Source organism: Protopterus annectens, chromosome 17.part0 (assembly GCF_019279795.1).
Source record: "Protopterus annectens isolate FY-2018-M chromosome 17.part0, PAN1.0, whole genome shotgun sequence".
Lineage (NCBI taxonomy): Eukaryota > Metazoa > Chordata > Ceratodontiformes > Protopteridae > Protopterus > Protopterus annectens.
In genome coordinates, this window is record NC_056751.1 from 815359708 (window position 1) to 815383750 (window position 24043).

The 24043-nt window shown below is 40.3% G+C and overlaps 1 protein-coding gene across 1 annotated transcript in view; it reads right to left on the minus strand.

Moving 5' to 3' along the window:
- SBF2 (SET binding factor 2) overlaps window positions 1-24043 on the minus strand; it is a 3151758-nt gene that overhangs the window by 1585398 nt on the left and 1542317 nt on the right. The window lies entirely within an intron of this gene.

Sequence of the window (24043 nt, forward strand, 5' to 3'; positions counted from 1 at the left end):
AATCTCATTTTTAAGGCATGACTCTCATGTATCACACTTCTAGCTCAGTGCTAAACACTACAGTCCATTCTGGCTAAGATGGAGTCTATCCTTTGAATAGAACTGGTACCTCCGCTGGTTTCCTCCATCTTCCTCACCTGTACGAAACCACTATTCTTTGTTCACTGCTACAGTGAGATACTGTATGCCCTAATCCTTTTTTTCCTGGGTATGTTGGCTGTTGGCACAGGTAATACTTCTGGGAATTCTTCCATCAGTCTCTTCTCCTATCACCTCCCTGGGTATGCTGCTACTTCAGCTGTCTCTTTTGAAAGGTGTGTGATGCATATACTCACTACAAAATGTATGCTGCTCCAGCATGCTGACTATCTGGCAGTCACTATGTCTTACTAAGTTCTGAGCCCCAAGCTCACTGGTCTTTCTACGTTCACATGCCAAGATTCTCAGTAACCTGGTGGATGAGTCTCTGGTCATTAAAGTCCTCTTCTATATCTCCACAATGTTTTTTAACCTACCGACCCATGTAACTACCCCTCCATTCTGCAACACTTCACATCCACTTTCATTACCTCCAGCCTCACCACTATCTGTCCCGGTTGCCTGCCTCATTTCTCAACCTTCTTTTACTCTTCCTACAAGCAGTCTACACTCTTCTGTCTCATTTCCCATTTAGCAGAGTATCATCTTGTCTACAGTCCCCTCTTCTCTTTGTGTAACTGTATCTCATATGGACACCATTAGTTCCATCTCCCACACGAAGTGTGACCGCTGCATGCACATGTTCTTCTACTTAGCTTCGTTATCCTTGTCCAGCTTTCTCTGTACTATGCTACTTGCTTCTGCTCCTCATATGTCCTCTGCCACATCCCACTTCCTTCTGCTTGAATTTGTCCTCCCAACAACTTACTTACAGATGGTCTGTCACATTACGCCCTTCTCTCCAGTCCAATAACACCTCTTTTCTTCAGCCTAACCAGTCTGCTAGCATCTGTAGCTCCCACATCATTCAATCAAATGCATTTACTCTCCAACACCCACACCCATTGTCACCCCAAAACTCCCTGAGCCATACAATTTAGCTCATAAGTTCATTTTTACAGCATTAGTTTAGCTCATAAGTTTGTTTTTACCAGAAAAATCCAGAAGAAGAAGAAGAAGAAGAATACAAGTCAACTATCAATCCAGTTTTTAAAACTCACAAGAGGTGGTTTATAGATAGGCACAGCCTGAAGCAATTCATCATTAAAGACCTTATAACCAAATATAAGTTTTCATCTTAAATATCTATAACGAACAGTGTATAACTTCAATTTGAGATATGTTTTTGTAAGGAAGATCTTTCAAGGTTTTAATTCTTTTGGTAAACTATCTTTAGATACACTCAAAATTTTGTAAGATGTCCATTACTGTAAAAACAAAATACATTATATTCCAAAAACGGTCTAATAAACAATTTGTAGAATTCTACCATATAGCTATCATCTCTTAAAGAGATATTTGTCATTTACATCCCAAGATGTTCATACTCTTAATAGCAATAGTGTTAACATGCATAGTAAAGCATAAATTTGATGAAATTAGACTGCCTAAATCCACGGTGGTGCAGTGGTAGCGCTGTTGCCTCACAACAAGAGGTTCTCCCGTTCGATTCTCGGCTGGAGTGCGGGGAGTGCCTTATGTGTAGAGTCTGCATGTCCTCCCCGTGGTTGGGTGGGCATTCGAAAGACATGCATAAATGGGCGTGCCTTCGTTGAAGGTTGAACATCGAGCTGGCATCTCAGCGTTCGTCAAAATCTACTGCCAATCATTAGCGGACTGGAGTTCTGCTGTGGCGACCCCTAACCGGGAAAAGCCGAAAGACAACAACAACAGACTGCCTAAATCCCTGAAATCATCAGCTTCATTTAGAATCTTATTGTGTGACATAATAGGTTCTTCAGTCATAAACTAACCAAAAAACATTATTTTTCATTTATCAATACTGAAATTAATGCCAAAGTTATTGGCCCAAGTTGAAACTTCTATCACATATAGCTTCATAGATTGTACTAGGCTAACTGCCCTTGTGGGTCATTTTAAGCCTAGCCAATTACCCCATGTGAGAATCAAACCCTGCACCTTGTGTTTGTAAGGTAAGCACCTTAACCATTATTCTAACCATTTACTTGTGTTTATACAATTGTTCACAGAAGTATGGGCAAACCCTAAGTTAGAGTCATCCACATATTTGTTCATCCATCCTCTTTTAGGTCAGGAAAGGAAATTAATACAATGTTAAATAACAAAGGGTCTGACAATGATCAACACCAGCTGATACATAAGGAGGAGGAGAACTTGATCCAGGTACTGTTACTACTTTTTTCCTGTCAAACAACCATTCCATAATCCAGCTGATTAAATATGGTTTTAAATTATCTCTTATAAGGCTTTCAAAAATTGAAGAGAGTGTCCAAGAGTAGAAAACATTGGCTAAATAACAGCAGCAGACATTCCATGATCAAGTACATTAGCAACATGGTCATAAAATTCATCTAAATTTGTTAGAGTAGATTTTCCACTAATAAACCCATGTTGCTACAAGCCATGTCTTCTGATAATTCTGTCACATTGTGCACAATTGCTGTTTATCGATTATAGCTCGACCTTTAATATGGTGACACTAGTGAAGCTCATTAATAAGCATGTGGAAGCGGATACCAAACAAGTATAGAATGGGAATACAGGTTCATAGGTAGGTACTAGGCTATTGGCCCTATGGCCTATATAAGCCTAGCCAAAGGTACCCTGGCTTTCGCCACCCAAGAAAATTATTTTCCTGTGCCACTGTCGAGCAGAGCCACAGAAGTGATCCCCAAGGTGAATTTCCTATCTCCTATCCAATCATCAAGATTTTTCTTGAACAGTGCTAATGAGGAGCTTTGTTTGATATAGACAGGTAGTTTGTTCCAGAGTATGGGAAGTCTCTGGGACAGGAATCTATCCCTCCAGCATGTTCTGTTTATTGTGGTGATGAGGTTTAGGTCCCTAGAGCATGTAGCTCGTAGGGATTGGGATTTCTTTAAGTGGAGCATGTCTAAAAGCTCTGGGTTTGACATAGCTTTGTGTGTTAGGCAGAGATCGCCTCTGAGTAGGCGATATGCAATGGAGTAAAGTTGCAGTTTTTTGAGACGGTCTGCATAGGGCATCTCTTTGAGGCCAGTAATCCTCTTTGTGAGGTATTTCTGTGGCCTTTCCAGTTGTTGTAGATGTCTTGTGAGGTACATACCAAAAGGGGCATTGTACTCTATAATGGGTCTAATGAGTGACATGTAGAGGGGAACAATGACCTCTTTTTTCCTGGATGAGAAACCTTTTGTGGTGAGGTGTGCCACATAGAAGGATTTCCTGACTACTGTGGTGATGTGATTATCAAAGGAGAGACTACTGTCCACTTGTGTCCCAAGGTCTCTTATCACACTTTCGGTGTTAAGTAGACTACCACCTATGTGGTAGTTCATGGGTACTGAGTTTTACCAAAAGGAATGACAATGCACTTTTTGGCATTGAGCTTGAGGCCATGGCTTTGACACCAGGCATCTGTCTCAGCAAGGCCCATTTGTAGGATGTCCACATCTTTTGGAGTTTTGATTATGGCTCCTAGTTTGCAGTCATCTGCGAACTTCATTAATAAAGACCTTCTGTGTTGGCCTGTACTTCAGAGAAGTAGATACCAAACAGGAGAGGACCCAGGACTGAACCCTGTGATACTCCACTTGTCACTGGTCTGAAGCTGGATTTGGAGTCTGCTACTTTCACAGTGTGGGTTCTGTCAGTGAGCCAGTTGGCAACCCATCTTGTGACATAGGGATTTATACCTAGTTTAGTGAGTTTATCTATAATTCCAGAGTGGGGGATGGTGTCAAAAGCCTTGGCGAGATCTACATAGGCTGTGTGAACCACCTTACCCTCATCTACGGCTTTGGTGACTGCTTCAAAGAAGTCTATCAGGTTTAGGAGACATGATCTGCCTTTTACAAAACCGAACTGGATGGGGTCCTGAGTTTGGAGATTACCAATGTCATTGTTTATAAGTTCCATGATGATATGCTCCATAGCCTTGCAGACCAGGCTCGTTAGGCTAATGGGGCGGTAGTTTCCGGGGTCTGTGGTGGCTCCCCCTTTGTGGAGTGGGATAACTGTCGCTGTGTGCCATTCAATGGACACATAGCCTGAGGTGAGGCTATGATTGAACATGGTACTTAGGTGGGGTGCCAATTCGTTCTGTAGTGCATGTAGAACACAGCCTGGGATGTCGTCAGGTCCCATGGATGTTGTGTTCTTGGGTTTGGATAGTGTGTTTTTACCTGTGCAGCCATGATTACAGGAATTTTGCATTCTTTTGGTATAGAGACGGGCCCTTTAGGGGATGACAGAGGGGTAAAATTAGCACTGAACCTATCTGCCAGGATGTTGGCAATATCCGTTGGTTCTGTATATTTAGTGCCATTGTGCTGTAACTCCGAGCAGATCTGAGTGTTGCCATTGAGATTCTTGACATGGCTATAGAATGCTTTGTGGTTGTCTTTAGAGTCAGTGGCGATTTTGTTTTCATAACTAGCTTTGGAGGATTTTATGAGGGATCTCAGCTTCTTACTGAAGCTGACCAGGGAGTTCCTCCAATCATGGGATTTTACTATTTTTTGCAACAGTTTCTTTCTTCTGTTGTAGAGTTTGTTTATGGCAGGGGACCACCAGATTGGCTTCCTTTTTTTGGAGGATAGCATCTTGGTTCTGTTAGGGATTGCACGATCCATGCACTCATGTAAGTGCTTATAAAGTGCATTTGTGTAGGATTCAGCAGTCATACCTCTATTGTCCGTCAGCATGGGTGTTGTGAAGTTTGCCACTTTTGTCTTAAGAAGCGTGAAGTTGGCTTTGGAGAAATATTTTACTGTGGTTTCCCTAATGGGGGGTGGGGGAGGGATGTGGATGTCTAGGATGATTAGCTTATGGTCGGATCTGACCAACGAGGAATTGACCTCTGGTGTGGAGCACCGGTTGCCCATGTTGGTAATAACCAGGTCAAGGATATTGCTGCCCCTGGTGGGGGTGTGTATAAGTTGATCCATGGCACTGGAATTTATAAATTCCAGAAAACGTTGAGCACAAGAGTTGGTACATGATTACTTTTTCCAGTTAATGGTAGGGTAGTTGAAATCGCCCATTATTAGGGTATTAGGTTGTACCCTAATATTTTCCAGTGTATTAAGAAATGAGAAGTGGGAATCCTGGGGCATGGTGAGGGATCTGTAGCAAGCTACAGTTTGGATTGCAGTCTTGCCCAGAGTTAGTTGCACTTGGATAATCTCAGATCCATTATGCTGAGCAACTAGCCTGGAGGTGTGGATATCCTTAATGAATATGGACACGCCTCCGCCTTTAGTGTTTCGGTCCAGGTTAGGTGGCCGAAAGGTGTGGTATGAATTATAGCCTGGTAATGCAGGGGTACTCTCTGGAGCCTTGAACCAGGTCTCTGTGACTACACAGATGTCGATGTTCTCCATTTTAAGGATCAATTGTTTTAAGTCTGTGCAGCAACTGCATTTTAAATTAAAAACATTTTTTCTTTTTAAAATGCTATTAATGGCTTTTCAGTACTGACAACCACTTGTCAATCATTCAAAAATATTTTATTTGAATGCTGCTTTTCTAAATAAAGTAATTTAACAATATTAAAATACAGATTACAAGAAATATAAACAAAAATTAATAACACAGAATGCACATTAACATTTCTGACATAATGGAGCACACATGAACAATAATAATTAATCTTCATAAAATGCCTTCCAAATTATAAATGTTATACAATTAAATACTATAGCAGTACTGGTCTCTAAAGCTTCTGATGTGCCTGACTTAGGAGTGAGGTCCATCCCCTGTCAATCATCATAAAAAATAAAGACTTTGTCAATTTAACAGGTAGAAAAATTAAACCAGACTCTTCAGAAGTTTGTCTAGCCAACATGTTTAATGCACCAACACCAATCTAGTTGCTCATTTCCACATTTAGTTCACAGATGGAGCAAAATGTTAAGTGCTATGAACTACCACAATGATGTGGACAGATAGTTAAAGTATATCACTCTCACCATGTTCGACCATTCTATGGTTAAAAATATGTCACAACACAGTAACACAAAATGTTCAGGAAGGATTCAAATGGTGATATGCACATTCATAGCATTTTTATGTTTAGAGATTTTAAGTTATATTTATTTAAAAAAAAAGCAGAACGAAAAATAGCTTCAGTTTTATTTACTCATACTGATTTAAAGTAAGGCCTTACCCTTTGTGGGACAGAAAATACAATTAAGCTATATTTAAAACCGAATGGGTTACTAGAATAAAAAAAGTTTAATGATGAACTGCAAGTTTCTTTCTTGCTGTGTATTCCATGTGGGTGGGAGAAATTTAGCATTCTTGTTTTTATCACATCACAGAAAAGAACTTCTCACATGTCTTTCTGAAACTGACAATGGAACAGAGCTTCTGTAAACTTCTGTCACACTCCTTAGGCATCCTGTTAATGTTGTTCCCTTTTGAATAATCAGTGAAATGCCTCAAAGTTCATATAATACTGACCTTAAACATGTAGACGGAGGCGGTAGGTAATCTAAGTGAAAGCACTTAGTGATACAAGAACGCACAACAAAGGATTCACTTGAAATACCTTTCATCAGCTAGTTAATTACATCACAAGACCACATAAAAATGAGCTGGTTGTAGACACGTTATCTGCTATGAGATGCTAAAAGAATTTGCTGTAACTCCCTAATAACAATTTGGTTGGCAATAGACACTTAAAAGTAATGATCATGTAACAATCAAACTACAAATTAGCTTTCCACTATCATTTTTATAACATACTCTTTAACTGATGTCTGCACAAAACATACCCGTAAGGGACAACAAGCCATTACCTATTAAAAGAACTGGTCCAAATCTCCTCAGTGTATAAAAGCATTCTGATAATAAAGACCACATATTTGCCTTTTAGCCTTTAATGCTCACTCAGTTTTTCAGGTAAGTTTCAGTCTTAAGCAAAAAGGAGTTGTGGCCGGTAAAGATCTGAATTATTTTAAGTATGCCCTCCTTCAGAAGACAAACAGGCAACTTTTAAAAAAGGAGAATGTAAAGGACTTGTGATTTAATACATGTAAGGGTATGAGGTAAGGGTATGAGGAAGTGCCTATGCATGAATAACTTTTTGGGGTCGCTACAGCGGAACTCCGGTCCGCTAATGATTGGTAGTTGATTTTTATGTGCCGAGTTACCAGCCCTGATGCACAACCTTCAACGAAGGTACGCCCATTCATGCATGTCTCCACGCAGAAGACGCTCTAGCTGAGAATCGAACCGGACAGCATCTTACTGTGAGTCGACAATGCTACCGCAGCACCACCACCGCATGAATAACTTTTTTGTGAGCTAGTAAGTTATTTTATTTTGTTAATTTGTGTGCAGAGCTGTTTTTAGCTTGTATTTCAGTTGCCCTGATTTCTGGACTACTAATCTAAAATAAGTGCTGCTGATGTATTGATTTTACACAGCTCATTGGAGCACACAAAAAAAATCACAGATAAGAAACTAAGTTGATGTGTCACACATTGTTACCTTTAAATTATGACATACATTTCATTTGCCCACTTAGACATCAATGACAAAAAGTAGGAACGTGGTATGGACTCTACAGCAGAGGTGACAACTCAGATGAAGGTTCCATGACTTCCATGGAATCTGATGCATACTTCATCACTTGATCTTTCTCAAGGGAAGAACACCTTAATTAGTATGGCTTTTATACCTCAGGGAAAAATAGTCTTGTAAATAAAGGATCAATACTTTAAATCCAATTAGGGCCTGGATTCTCATTTTGTCTCTTTTAAAATGCAGTCAGATGAATTAAGCCTTGAAGAGCTTCGAAAGCTAACACAGGAATCTCTTATCTCAATTTAAGGATGGCTCTCCAACTCCCAAATGTTCCTGAATTCCAAAAAAATCTAAATTAATTCTGTTCCCCCCCAAACATCTCTCTAACCAGAAAACAATCTTTACCCAAACCTCCTCAAGCAGCATAAAAAATAAAAACTAGTATCCAATACTAAGCTGTTAGATGTCACCATTGATGATCGACAAAAATATCATGACCACATAAAAGTACCTAGGCTCACTGTGCAGGATACCATACCTCTCAACTGTACCTCATTACGAGGAACGTTCCTCATTTGAGGTCCTAAAATGTTCATGTTCCTCGAAGTTCTACATTGAAAGTATCTGTCGTACATTCAGTGTTAGGTATTTTTAACTGATATCCATGATAAATTGAGCAGAATCATATTATTTCTTCAAAATAACTTTTTATATGTAAAAATAGCACATTTTAACCATCCTATGAGCATCTGAGGTGAAGTTATTAGTAAGCTTAGTAAGTGTTCCACATTTTGGGCATTTGTCCCACATTATAAGAGGTATTTCCTCATTTTGGAGATGGAAGGTTATCAGTTATGCAGGATACTGCCGAATCTAACTAACTCTGCAAGAAGATGCATTGCTTCAACCTTCCTGCTTCCTATACTCCTCAACTCCAGTCCAGTAGTAATTAACCTACAAGCCTCACAATCCAACCTCCTTGAGCACTACAATAAAGTTGGAAAATTTGCCAGCAACTTACATTATCAAGCACAGCACTGCCTTGCTCTTAAAAAATTTTCATGGCTAGAACTAATCCACTACTTATCTTTTTCAAGGGTACTGAACACAAACTCATCTACAAACCTGACCAATACCCATTCTTAAGCAACATTCTTCAGTGTTACTCCCCAAGCAGACGCCTTCATTCTACTAACAAACTGCTTCTCCCACACAACCCTGTCTAATAATTCAGCTGGTCACTCTGTGGATTCCTCTTATGTAATTAGACTATGGAACTCCTTGGCACCGATACTCACACCAAATGACTATAACAAACTTTCCAAAATTTAATTAAAACTGATCTACTGTGAATCTGCTTTGTATATGTAATTGTGAAAAATTATCATAGTAGGATTATCTCCTTCATTTGTTTCTGTTTCATAGCTTATTCTGCATTATGTTATCCTATTATGAAATTTATTGTAACTTTTTATCTTTTTTGTGGACTTTATCTTTTTGAATTTGATGTACGTTTTTTTTTTTTCCTAGGTCTCTGTTGAAAAGGGATTTGCTTTTGTTGCCTAGTCAGACTAGATTGGTAAACCAATATAAATAAATAATTTTAGAGCTATCAACCTCTATGTAACATGGCAGTCAGCAGCTAAAACAACAAAGCGACCTGCTCCTGCCTGATAAGAGAGATTACACATATGTTAACTGAAGAAACTTGCAGCATTCACAGAACCACCTCATCAAGCAAGGCTTCACCAATATCTTCTATTGATTCATAATCAACTTTATAGAGCATATGCCATCAAGGACTTTAATGCAGAATATTTAATACCAAATGATCTTCTTCTCTCAACCTTGGCCACATAAATGGATCAAACGTTTGACCGCCAACTACACTGTTGCATGAGTTCATGTAAAGGTTCATCTCCAAGACAATATACATTCAGGAAATTTGCACACCACTCCACAAAATTCTTCACATAAGCTTTACTGTGCTGGAGGTTATGACAGCAGTCATCAATAACTACCTCCAATTTGTAAATACTTTAGTTGTTTTGTTGAATGTTATAATCATATCTATTTTTAATTACTTGTATAAAATTGTTATGATATTTCTCTTGTATGTTAAAACAATAAACCTGATTTAAAAAAAAAAATTAACTACCTCCAATTCAGTTCAGCTGCTTCCTGTGTCTGCTTAAACATGGGGATCCCACTGCATCCTCATTTTTTCCCCACTCATTAGCTAATACTATTTTTTTATTCTAAGTATTCACATCCAACACTGCTCAGCAAACAGCACATTCTCCAGATGTGGCAGAAAGTCCGGGCATCTCATATGTCAGTCATCAAATTTATGTAAATATGTATTTATTTTTATTGGCTGAGAAAGTCCAACTGGGTAGTACCCATTTTCAGTGGGAGGGCCATGGACAAAAGCTCCATAAACTTACATGTATACTTACTTAATAGAATTTTTAGAGCACAACTTAAAAATAGGTTTAGTGACAACATATTATACAGTATATTTAATCAGTGACAACACTTATACAATTCTGTAACAAAGTAGCACTACATTTACAAAGTTGAAAACAGTTATACTGAAAAATTATGGGAGTTATGGTTATTAACAAGGATATGAGGTAAGAAATCCAGGAAAGAAGCAAGGGGGTGAGATGGAATATGCCTTCTGTAAATGCCTCATACAATAAGGATGAAATGTGACGGTCAAGCAATCTTCAAGAAATGGAGGCAATTAACCGTTGTGCACAAGTTTACACAACCATGAACTTTAGAGCAAAATGTAAACGTTAGTACCACTGAAATGTATATGTAGTATTTAGTCGACAGTTGACACAGAAATAAATAGAATGCTCACATCAAGCAGAGTAGGCAATGTACAACAGTAAGCTGGCTGGACACAAGGACGTATAGAAACTCACGGTGAAGTCAGATGTTTATAATACTAAGAATAAAACTAATTAGTCATGAAATTCACAACCAATAAGAAAGTGTAGCTTTGTATTTAATGTAATTACATGCAACATATGAAATAGTGTGCTACAAAAATTAGTTTGAACATTCTGTTACATTTTTATTGGAATATCTGACAGTTACTCATCCCATTAAATACACTGCTTTCTAGAGTCTTTTTTCTCATTTTGTGTCTTCTTTCGTCTTTTTCCCGGTTAGGGATCGCCACAGCGGAACTCCATTCTGCTAATGATTGGCAGTAGATTTTTACGCACTGAGTTGCCAGCTCTGACGCACAACCTTCAATTAAGGTACGCCCATTCACGCATGACTCCACACAGAAGACACTCTAATTGAGAATCGAACAGGGCAACGTCTTACTGTGAGGCGACAACACTACCGCAGCACGACCACCACAGTATTGTATAACATCCTACGGTTACTCTGTTTATATGATACTGTAGTAATCTGCAGCAAATTCTAGCGAAGCAGAAAGCACACAAGGGCGCTAAGCATTTCTCAGTTCTACAAACAAACTTCAGCCATCCTCCCTTCTTAACTGCTCTCACCTTAAATAATCTCATAGATTACAAACATTGTCAGTTATCAGATTTGAGATATCTGTTTAAGAAAACTGTCATCAGCCACTGTGTCATTTCTTTTCTGAGTGAGGGTGTGACTCACTAGTCTTTCTTTGTAATCATTTTTCTTTTATAAGGTATTGCCACATTGTAAACCTCCTACAACATTCCGCTTGCTCATGACATTTTTTATTGCATGTTTTTCTGCTCCATGCACCTTTCAACTGGTCTTCAACCTATTCATTCCTGAATGTAAAGGGTAATACCTGCAATGGGCAAGAGCCAGATGAAGAGGAACACCATCTAAATTGCCTTGGAGGTATTTGTGTTTGTGCACGGATTTTTTCTTTCATGTGCCACAGAAGGGAGAAGTGCTTTCACCCTAATGACCTGAGGGACTGACTTCATCACCTCATACCAGGGCTGCTTAAGGACAGATAGTATGGTCTGTTCTCCACGCTCTGTACTATGTTGCACTCTCCATCCCTTGGTCTGTTCTCCACGCTGTGTACTACGTTGCACTCTCCATCCCTTTGTCTGTTCTCTACGCTGTGTACAATGTTGCACTCGCCATCCCTTGGTCTGTTCTCTACGCTGTGTACTATGTTGCACTTTCCATCCCTTGGTCTGTTCTCCACACTGTGTACTATGTTGCACTCTCCATCCCTTGGTCTGTTCTCCATGCTCTGTACTATGTTGCACTCTCCATCCCTTGGTCTGTTCTCCACGCTGTGTACTATCTTGCACTCTCCATCCCTTGGTCTGTTCTCCACGCTGCGTACTATGTTGCACTTTCCATCCCTTGGTCTGTTCTCCATGCTGTGTACTATGTTGCACTCTCCATCCCTTGGTCTGTTCTCCATGCTGCATACTATATGTTGCACTCTCCATCCCTTGGCCTGTTCTCCACGCAGTGTACTATGTTGCACTCTCCATCCCTTGGTCTGTTCTCCACGCTGCATACTACATGTTGCACTCTCCATCCCTTGGTCTGTTCTCCACGCAGTGTACTATGTTGCACTCTCCATCCCTTGGTCTGTTCTCCATGCTGCGTACTATATGTTGCACTCTCCATCCCTTGGTCTGTTCTCCATGCTGTGTACTATGTTGCACTCTCTATCGCTTGGTCTGTTCTCCATGCAGTGTACTATGTTGCACTCTCCATCCCTTGGTCTGTTCTCCATGCTGTGTACTATGTTGCACTCTCCATTCCTTGGACTGTTCTCCACGCTGTGTACTATGTTGCACTCTCCATCCCTTGGTCTGTTCTCCACGCGGTGTACTATGTTGCACTCTCCATCCCTTGGTCTGTTCTCCATGCTGTGTACTATGTTGCACTCTCCATCCCTTGGTCTGTTCTCCACGCTGTGTACTATGTTGCACTCTCCATCCTTTGGTCTGTTCTCCACGCTGCGTACTATATGTTGCACTCTCCATCCCTTGGTCTCTTCTCCATGCTGTGTACTATGTTGCACTCTATCCCTTGGTCTGTTCTCCATGCTGTGTACTATGTTGCACTCTCCATCCCTTGGTCTGTTCTCCATGCTGTGTACTATGTTGCACTCTCCATCCCTTGGTCTGTTCTCCATGCTGTGTACTATGTTGCACTCTTCATCCCTTGGTCTGTTCTCCATGCTGTGTACTATGTTGCACTCTCCATCCCTTGGTCTGTTCTCCGTGCTGTGTACTATGTTGCACTCTCCACCCCTCGGTCTGTTCTCCGTGCTGTGTACTATGTTGCACTCTCCATCCCTTGGTCTGTTTTCTGTGCTGTGTACTATGTTGCACTCTCCATCCCTTGGTCTGTTCTCCACGCTGTGTACTATGTTGCACTCTCCATCCCTTGGACTGTTCTCCACGCTGTGTACTATGTTGCACTCTCCATCCCTTGGTCTGTTCTCTACGCTGTGTACTATGTTGCACTCTCCATCCCTTGGTCTGTTCTCCACGCTGTGTACTATGTTGCACTCTCCATCCCTTGGTCTGTTCTCTACGCTGTGTACTATGTTGCACTCTCCATCCCTTGGTCTGTTCTCTACGCTGTGTACTATGTTGCACTCTCCATCCCTTGGTCTGTTCTCTACGCTATGTACTATGTTGCACTCTCCATCCCTTGGTCTGTTCTCCATGCTGTGTACTATTTTGCACTCTCCATCCCTTGGTCTGTTCTCCATGCTGTGTACTATGTTGCACTCTCCATCCCTTGGTCTGTTCTCCATGCTGTGTACTATGTTGCATCCTCCATGCCTAACAACGTCATCATTCCAGACATACAACAGGGTGCTAGCCCGACAATCCATGCATAAAAATTCAGAGTTGTGTTATTCATTCTTGGAAGCTCACAATAAAATGTACAAACATCTTTGCTGTAACAACCTTCAAAAACTATCATTATGTACTGGCTACATTTATCAAACTTCTTGGTATAGCTACAGACCACCACCATTAACTGAATGTCAATATTAATAAAGCAGTCATCACATCCAATCAAAAACTGGATTCCCTCTATAAAACACTGAAGTACTTTTCCACAGCTGAAAGACACTTGTTCTGCATGCTAATCGTTTGCTTAGTCTGCTGGGTACCACAGAATGTATGTTGCATGTATATTCACTAATCTGCAATCACAGTAATGCAGAAAGCACAGTTAAGTATGCAACCAACTGTCTAAATCTGTAACAAAGGACTTTACTAACACATGTTGCTGTGTCATGCTGTGAGTTACTGAATAATTAGAATTTGAACACTGAATGAATGCAGTTTATTTACTTTATTTTACATTTGTTAACTGGGAGTCTCCAACTGAGCCAAAGGCCCCTTTTCAGTGGAGGCCCGGGGAGAAAATCTCCATAGGTACAAGACATATTAACAATACAACAAATAGGTAGTATACAATGGAAATTACATTTATACAGTAGTCATAAAAAACTTAATTAGTCTATAAAAAATGTAGTTAACAGGATAGATGTTCTGGTGTTATTAGAGTACAAATGCACAGGAAGTTACACGAGAAGCAAGGTGAGTTAGGCATTTATATGAAGTATTACACATTTCATTATGCAGTTGCAATAAATCAAGTGGTGTTTGTAGTTTTCGAGATAGGATGCAAGATTAGGAGGCAGTAAGGAGAGAAGAAAAATACAGTTGTGTACACTTACCATAAATGTAGATGTTCGAGTGTATTCACTGTTGCAGTCATTACACCTGGGTTATCCTGTTGGCAGGCTACCCTCAGTCAGCCTCAATTCCAAAGTCTAGGTCTGGCATCGGTTGCTGTCGCCTCTTCCCTGACGTCAGAGCACCAGGAGTATAAAAGATGCAGCCGATGCCATTTTCTTCAATCTTTCTTGCCGCACGGTGCCCGAAGCATAAGCAGTTCGCAAGTGCCGGTCGGCTGACTCCTGAGATTTTCGTGTTTGAATTTCAGATCCGAAGTCTTCATCAAAAGCTAAGTACCCCATTGGGGACACTTTTTTCTTGCTTGATTTCTAAGTTCTTTGTACCTCTGTAAACCAGTGGAGACTTTAGATTGCACCCAATTTTTCCAAGCGCTATCTCTGGTTTTCATAAGCGTGCGAATAGTTTTTGATAGCCAGGGGGATACCTTAGATTTTATCCAAAATTTTCTAGGTTTGGCTAATGAGTTCAAGATGTTAAGAAGAGTTGAGTTAAATGATTTGACGGTTTCATCTAGTGGGAACAGGGTGAGAAAGTTCCAATTAACTCTTAAGAGCAGGGTTTTAAATGTTTCAGGGTCAAAGTTGGAAAACTTATGACAGGTATTATGCCTATGTGGTTTAGAGGAATGGTGAGTATATCTGAGAACTTTTATTGGTGAGTAATCACTTAGGGAGTCGGGGAGTGTTTCAGGATTGAGGTATTTGCAGTGGTTTGAAACAAGTATCCAGTCTAACCAGGGGGCTAGGGGACCAAGGGTGATTAGTTGTGTAAATCCATATGGATCTATGTGATGAGGAGAGTATGGATTACTGATGGTTTGCCAGTTTATGTTTACGTTCCCTAGGAGGATAGTTTCACTAGGGATGTTTTGGGAGAGATACGAGAGAATGTTTTCCAGCAGGGGAATGGTATCCCCTGGTGGAATACAAATGGCTACTACAGTAATGGTAGTATAGTTGTTAAGCTTGAGGTTAGCTACCAATACTTCAACGGGTGCAAACGAAGGTGTTGGTTATGAGAGAGCGCAAAGTTATTTGAGTAAAGTTTGACAACTCCTCCACCTTTTTTGTTTAAGCGGTCAAGACGAAGTATATTGTATCCTGGGGAAAGAATGTCTTTGTATTTTGGGGTTTAAGCCAAGTTTCTGCTACAGAAATAGCATCTGGGGTGTGATGAGATACCCAAGCATGGAATTGACTTACTTTGTTAAGTATGCTTCGAGTATTTATAGAGAAGAGATTTGTTCATTAGTTGAGGTTGATTGGCTAGAGTTGGGAGAGGTATTCAGAGAGGTGGTAGTGTTAGAAACCGGTCCAGGATTTGGATGTATGTCTCCTGATAAGAGTAGGGTTAAAGGGAATTGGTAAGGTTTTATTTTTAATTGGTAGATGTTAAGGTATTTTGTCTTGGTTTTGGTTGTAAGTGAGTAGAAGGGAGGAATTCTTATCCTGGGGAGAGGGGTATTAATGGGAAGGAATGATGCAGAAGTGACTACATGATGTTGAGGATGACAGAGGGCTGGTGTGATCTCTGTTTAAAGGGGGCAGGTGTGTGAGAGATGATGCGATGGCAAGTAGGCTGGATAGTGGTAGGAGGATTAGAGCAGAGATGAGTGAGACAGGCATGGTTGGAATAGGGTAGATGTATTACAGTTGTTAAAAGGATGTATAAGATACTTATTACGAAGGCTGAGCTTCTGGAATTGATGGCTGAGAAGGGCTGGTAGTCAGTAGTCGTATGAGAGGTAAGGAAAGAAGTGTAGTAGGAATTAGCAGCGATGTGGAGAAGTATATAAGGAGTTTGATTAAGCTGGTTTTCTGGGGTACAGGAAGGGGAGGGGCCTGAGGGTGGGAAGAAACAGGTGGATAGGTAGATAAGAATTGATAACGGGATTGGGTGGGAAGAGAATGAAGTGAGCCTAGGCGTAGCGAGGGTGAATGTAGTGGGGCTGCACAAGAATCTCCGGATTTGACAAAAACAAACAGGAAATATTAAGCTAAGGGAAACTATTTTAATTCAAAATGCAATATACATAGAAGCAGTTATATCCCAATTTATTTTTACCTTTTGGCACATAGGGCTTCTGAAATCTGGGAAGGGGTTGTAACAGTAGGAGCTAAGTCAGTTACTAGCTTTAGTTAGTTAACAGATTAAAATTAGATCAGGGAATATAAAGGATAGATGAGAAACAGGTCAGGAAGTGGGAACGGCTAAGCATTTGAGATAGCATGCTCACCGTGGCTATCAATTTTCACAAGAACCTCTTTAATTTTAACTTGTTAGCCATACAAACTTAGTCACTATGTTAATGGAGGCTGGAAAAAAGGTTGCAGTTTAGATGCTTTGACCAAACGTAGTGTCAGCTCCTTAGTTCCGGAACTAGCAGTAAGGTATCTACTTTTCTCAAAGTGGATATTGTGGGACAGCTAGGTGAAAGGAAGGGAGAAATAACAATTCATTTATTTATTTAAATTTGTTGACCGGGAGTGTCCGATTGGACGTAGGTCCATTTTCAGCGGAGGCCTGGGGAGAAAAGCTCCACAGTAAAATAAACAGACAGCAGTTACACTGGATTACATAGCGATTGACAATTTAACATAGCAATTACTTACAACATATTTACAGATGAAGAACATAGTACATCAGTAGACAACTAGAATCTTTATCTGTGAAGTACATAACAGACATTAACAAATGTTACAATGAGAAGTTCCTGCTGTATAATAAGTACTAGGCTTATGAGCATCTGAGCTTGCTATAATTATGGTAGTTAGTGGAGTGGAAAGAAAGGTAGTGGTTGGATGGGGTGGATGATATTATAGTGGGAGTTGCAAGGGCATAGCCAGCATGTTTTTAGGTGTGCTTTTAGTAAAGTTTTGAAGTGGGTGCATGATGGTATGGAGGTAATTGTGGGTGGGAGTGAGTTCCATAATTTGGCTATGGCACAAGAAAATAGTGCTTCACCAGCAGAGTTATTGGCTTTAGTGATCTGCAAGTGGTTTTTGCTGCTGGATCTTAGTGGTCTGGTGGTGCGATAGGGTTGGAGTAGATTCTGGAGGGATGGGACACTTAGTGGATGGTTTACTAGTTTGTGGGCAAGTGAGAGTTGATACCACTGAAGGAGGTGAGGGAGTTCAAGCCAGCCCAGTTCAGCAAGTGAGAGACAGTGATGACTATGGTAGGATGCCCCTGTGGCGAATTTGGCAATTTTGTTGTAGCAGGTCTCTAGCTTGTTTAGATCACATTGCCTTAGATTGGTATATATTGGAGAGGCATAAAGTAGGGTGGAGATGAGGTGGGAATTTGCTATTGAAATCTTTGCTGCTTTGGTGAGAAATTGCTTAGTTCTGTATAATGCTCCTAGTTTTTTGTGGACTTTTTTTATGGTCATGGATATGTGAATGTCAAATTTTAGTTTATTGTCTATTTCCACTCCTAGCAATTTGGTGTGTTCAGTTGGGTATACAGTGGTGTTGTCTTTTGCTGTGATGTTAAAGTGAGAGTTGTTTTGAGTATGTTTGGTGGGTTGGAAGATGAGTAGTTTAGTTTTGTTTGGGTTGAGTATTAATTGGGCATCGGATAACCAGGTTTCAACAGAGGAAAAGGCTTCCTGTGTGACTTTTTGCAGTCTGGGTAGGGACTAGGCTGAGCAGATGATGGTCGAGTCATCTGCGTATTGTATGAGTGTGCCATGTTTGGTGGCAGAGGCTAGATTATTGGTGTAAACAGAGAAGAGTAGGGGGTCCAAGGATGGATCCTTGGGGAACCGAAGACAGACAAAACAAGACAGATACAAGACTATTAGGATACGCAGAGGGAGATTCAACAGTTTTATAATCCTCAAACGGTGTTTACTCAAAATACAAAAACAGAACTAGAAACTTACATGCAGCCAACAAACATTATTATAAAATAGAGTCACTGATCTAGTGGACATCAGTGTGGACAGAGTTGAAAGAAAACCCAGTCAAGAGAACTACTGGCACTCATTTCACTGAGTCAACATCTACAGTCAAAAACTGGTAGCTCTTAAGTTACATGAAGTTTAAATGGGCAACAAATGAGCTAAAATATACATCAATGTAACAGTGATCACATTGCAGTGTAACACTGTATCATACAAAAGCTACAACTCCAGCAGTTATTTGGAACAAAAACATTAATGGCATCACTAGCAATCCATTCCTAGTAGCAGCAGGAGATACATGCAATAAGCAGGTACATACTTAGACTTGCTGCAGTGAACACACAGTGCAACGAGGGCAGCAACTGTCTGCTTAGTTTGCAGTTAACAAAACTTCTGCAGTAGCATTAAAATATCTTCAGTCAGTATATTCCATTAACAAACCAGTGACAAGTGGAGTAGCACAGGGTTCAGTCCTGGGACCTCTCCTGTTTGGTATCTACTTCTCTGAAGTACAGGCTAACACAGAAGGCCCTTGGATAATGAAGTCTGCAGATGACTGCAAACTAGGAGCCATAGTCGAGTCGCCAAATGATGTGGACATCCTACAGAAGGGCCTCACTGAGACAGATGCCTGGTGTCAGAGCCATGGCCTCAAGCTCAATGCCAAAATGTGCACTGTCATCATCCCCTTTGGTAAAAACTCTGTATCCATGAACTACCACATAGGCAGCAGTCTACTTAACACCAAATGTATGATAAGAGACCTTGGGACTCAGGTGGACAGCAGTCTCTCCTTTGATAATCACATCACCACAGTAGCCAGGAAATCCTACTACATGGCACACCTCATCACAAAAGGACTCTCATCCAGGAAAAAAAGAGGTCATTGTTCCCCACTACTCGCCACTCATTAGACCCATTATAGAGTACAATGCCCCTTTTGGAATGTACCTCATAAGACATCTGCAGCAGCTAGAAAGGCCACAGAAGTACCTCACAAAGAGGATTACTGGCCTCAAACAGATGCCCTACACTGACCGCCTCAAAAATCTCCAGCTTTACTTCATAGCATATCACCTACTCCAAGGTGATCTCTGCCTAACATATAAAGCTGTGTCAAACCCAGAGCTGTTGGACATGCTACACCTAAAGAAATCCCAATCCCTCCAAGCTGCACGCTCTAGGGATCTAAACCTTGTCACCACAGTAAACAGGACTTGCTGCAGAGATATATTCCTGTCCCAGAGACTTCCCATACTCTGGAACAAGGTACCCATCTATGTCAAGCAAAGTTTCTCATTAGCACTCTCCAAGAAAAATCTTGATGAGTGGATGGGAAATAGGAAATACACCCTGGGGATCACTTCTGTGGCTCTGCTCGACAGGGGCACAGGAAAATAACTTTCATGGGTGGCGTAAGCCAAGGAACCTTGTTGGCTAGGCATTTTTAGGCCCTTGGGCTGATAGCCTAGTACCTACCTATGAACAAGCTTAGAACAGGTCTAATCCAGCAATAGCTTTCACACAGAAAATAGTTATTCGTTTAAGTTTACCTGGAGAGCACACTATCGCTACTGCCAAGTTGCAAGGGGGCAGTGTGTTAGGAGAGTGGATTTAAAAATGGCACACAGGGATATGTGGGACAATTATAGACTACTCTGGATGTGAGGTGATCAGAGGGGATGGGTGGGCTGCAAACGAAACTCCGGATTTGGCAAAAACAATCAGTAAAAATTAAGCTAAGGGGAGCCATATTAATTTAAAATGCAAGATGCATAGCAGCAGTTGTTTCCCAATTTAGTTTTACCTTTTGGCACATAGGGCTTCTGAAATCTGGGAAGGGGTTGTAACAGTTGGAGCTAATTCAGTTACTAATTGTAGTTAGTTAACGGATTAAAATTAATGTCAGGGAATATAGAGGGTAGATAAGAGACAGGTCAGGAAGTGGGAACAGTTAGGGATTTGGGATAGCGTGCTCACCGTGGCTATCAAGCTTCACAAGAACCTCTATAATTTTAACTTGTTAGCCTTACATACTTAGTCACTATGTTAATGGAGGCTGGAAAGAAGGGTGCATTTAGGTGTTTTGACCATACGTAGTGTCGGCTCCTTAGTTCAGGAACTAGCAGTGAAGTATCTGTATTTTTTAAAGTGAATATTATGGGACAGCTAGGTGAAAGGAAGGGAGAAATAACAAGACAGAAAAAAAAACTACTAGAATACACAGAGTGAGATTCAACAGTTTTGTAAATCCTCAAACGGTGCTTACTCAAAATAAAAAAACAGAACTAGAAACTTACATGCAGCCAACAAACATTATTATAAAATAGAGTTACTGATCTAGTGGACATTAATGTGGACAGAGTTGAAAGAAAACCCAGTCAATAGGACTATACGGACTCTTTTCACTGAGTCAACATCTACAGTCAAAAACTGGTAGCTCCTAAGTTACACTAGAAGTTTCAAATGTCAACCAACGAGCTAAAATATACATCAATGCAACAGCAATCACGTTGCAGTGTAACAATGTATCATACAAAAGATACAACTCCAGCAGTCATTCGGAACAAAAACATTAATGGCATCACTAGCAATCCATTCCTAGTAGCAGCAGGAAATACAGGCAATAAGCAGGTACATACTTAGACTTGCTGCAGTGAACACGCAGTATAACACGGGCAACAACTGTCTGCTTAGTTTGCAGTTAACAAAACTTCTGCAGTATTAAAATACTACAATCAGTATATTCCAGTAACAAGCTTAGAAACAGGTCTAAAAGCCTACAAATCCAGCCATAGTTTTCACACAGAAAATAGTTATTCATTTAAGTTTACCCGGAGAGCACGCTATCGCTACAGCCACGTTGCAGGGGGAGAGCGTGTTAGGAGACTGGATTGAAAATGGCACCCAGGGATATGAGGGACAATTATAGACTAATTTGGATGTGAGGTGATCAAAGGAGATGGGTGGGCTGCACAAAAATCTCTGGATTTGCCAAAACAATCAGTAAAACTTAAGCTAAGGGAAACTACATTAATTCAAAATGCAAGATGCATAGCAGCAGTTATTTCCCAATTTAGTTTTACCTTTTGGCACATAGGACTTCTGAAATTTGGGAAGGGGTTGTATCAGTAGGAGCTAAGTCAGTTCTAATTGTAGGTAGGTAACGGATTAAAATTAGTGTCAGGGAATAGAAAGGGAAGATAAGAAACAGGTCAGGAAGTGGGAACGGCTAGGCATTTGGGATAGCGTGTTCCCCGCGGCTGTCAAGCTTCACAAGAACCTCTTAAATTTTAACTTGTTAGCCTTACATACTTGGTCACTATCTTAACAGAGGCTGGAAAGAAGGCTGCAGTTTAGGAGCTTTGACCGTACGTAGTGTCAGCTCCTTAATTCAGGAACTAGCAGTAAGGTATCTGTTTTTTTCAAAATGGATATTGTGGGACAGCTAGGTGAAAGGAAGGGAGAAATAAGACAGAAATAAGACTATTAGGATGCACAGAGGGAGATTAAACAGTTTTATAATCCTCAAATGGTGCTTACTCAAAATACAAAAACAGAACTAGAAACTTACATGCAGCCAACAAACATTATTATAAAATAGAGTCACTGATCTAGTGGACATCAGTGTGGACAGAGTTGAAAGAAAACCCAGTCAAGAGAACTACTGGCACTCATTTCACTGAGTCAACATCTACAGTCAAAAACTGGTAGCTCTTAAGTTACATGAAGTTTAAATGGGCAACAAATGAGCTAAAATATACATCAATGTAACAGTGATCACATTGCAGTGTAACACTGTATCATACAAAAGCTACAACTCCAGCAGTTATTTGGAACAAAAACATTAATGGCATCACTAGCAATCCATTCCTAGTAGCAGCAGGAGATACATGCAATAAGCAGGTACATACTTAGACTTGCTGCAGTGAACACACAGTGCAACGAGGGCAGCAACTGTCTGCTTAGTTTGCAGTTAACAAAACTTCTGCAGTAGCATTAAAATATCTACAATCAGTATATTCCATTAACAAGCTTAGAACAGGTCTAAAAGACTACTTATCCAGCTGTAGTTGTCACCCAGAAAACAGTTATTCGTTTCAGTTTACCTGGAGAACACGCTATTGCTACAGCCACGTTGCAGGGGCAGAGCATGTTAAGAGTGTGAATTTAAAAATGGCGCCCGGGGATATGAGGGACAATTACAGGCTAAGCTTAATGTGAGGTGATCAGAGGGGATTGGTGGGCTGCACAAGAATCTCCAGATTTGGAAAAAACAGTCAGTAAAAATTAAGGTAAGGGAAACCATATTAATTCAAAATGCAAGATGCATAGTAGCAGTTATTTCCCAATTTAGCTTTGCCTTCTGAAATCTGGGAAAGGGGTTGTAACAGTAGGAGCAAAGTCAGTTATGAATTGTAGTTAGTTAACGGATTAAAATTAGAGTCCGGGAATAGAGAGGGTAGACAAGAAACAGCTCAGGAAGTGGGAATGGCTAGGCATTTGGGATAGCGTGCTCCCCGCGGCTATAAAGCTTCACCATTTTATCTTGTTATCCTTACATACTTAGCCACAATCTTAATGGAGGCTGGAAAGAAGGTTCCAGTTAAGTGTGGCATATTTTATTTGATATTCTGCAAAGAAATACCTATGCATAACAAACAGGTTGTCTTTGCACATCCCACCTCTTACCACAAGATCTTAGTCTATGCATCTAGCTAATATCTCAAAAGTAATTAACTATTACTGGGCATTCTCCTTTGCTGCTCTGCTATCTTAACAATGGCGCGATCTTTCCCTCTAACTATAAAGTCTCTATTAAATGAATAACTTTCAAGATAAAAAAGGAAACTATTTTATTAACAAAGGGACAGACAACTTCTGTCCCAAATAATATTAACATACACTGAGCAAACAGTTTTATAAAAAAAATAATTTTGTTGGTTATATACAAACAAAATTAAATTCAGGTTTTTGCAAACAAAAGCCTAATAAGTCTTATGCTTTGGCCAAAAACACAAAAAGTTGTTTTAAATCAGGCTTATTTTGAGGAAAAAGTCCCTTTTGGCATGTCTTGCTGCATTTTTCTGCAAGGAACAACTTTCAAGTTTCAACTTCCAGATCTACCTTCATTGCAGTTGATTTCTTTCTCGCAGAGCTGTTGCTCTGGACATCAATTGCCTTTTCAAAACAGCAAACACTATCGGACACATCTGGAAAACTCACAGTCACTAGGTTCCTAATGCCATTTCTCGCTTTAATTTCTTCAAGACTTTTGGGTTTCTGATACCATGATGGGAATGGACTCCAAGTCTAAGTACGATTAAAGTTCATGAAATAAGTATTGTTTCAATTTTTAATGTTAGCTTGATGTGCTCTTTGCAGCACCGGCAATGTACCCCAAATTGACTTTTTCTGCTATTCATATGGCGTTACATGTATCAGTAACATATTTAAATAGGACTGTAAATTATTTTGGAGACCCACTGCTCCTACTGGAACTGCCTGGGTTTCCTTTTTCTGCACTGACCTCATTAATTACTTTGTGTCCGTCTGTACATGAGACACGGTAATCACTGGTTGTAGCAATTTCAATCATCAATGCTACTTTTGTGTTATTTTTATGGACTACTATACCTTTTTTCTTACAACTATTTTTTGAATTGTTGGTAATGAGAGATCCCATGGGATATAAGCTTCATCATTTTCTATAATG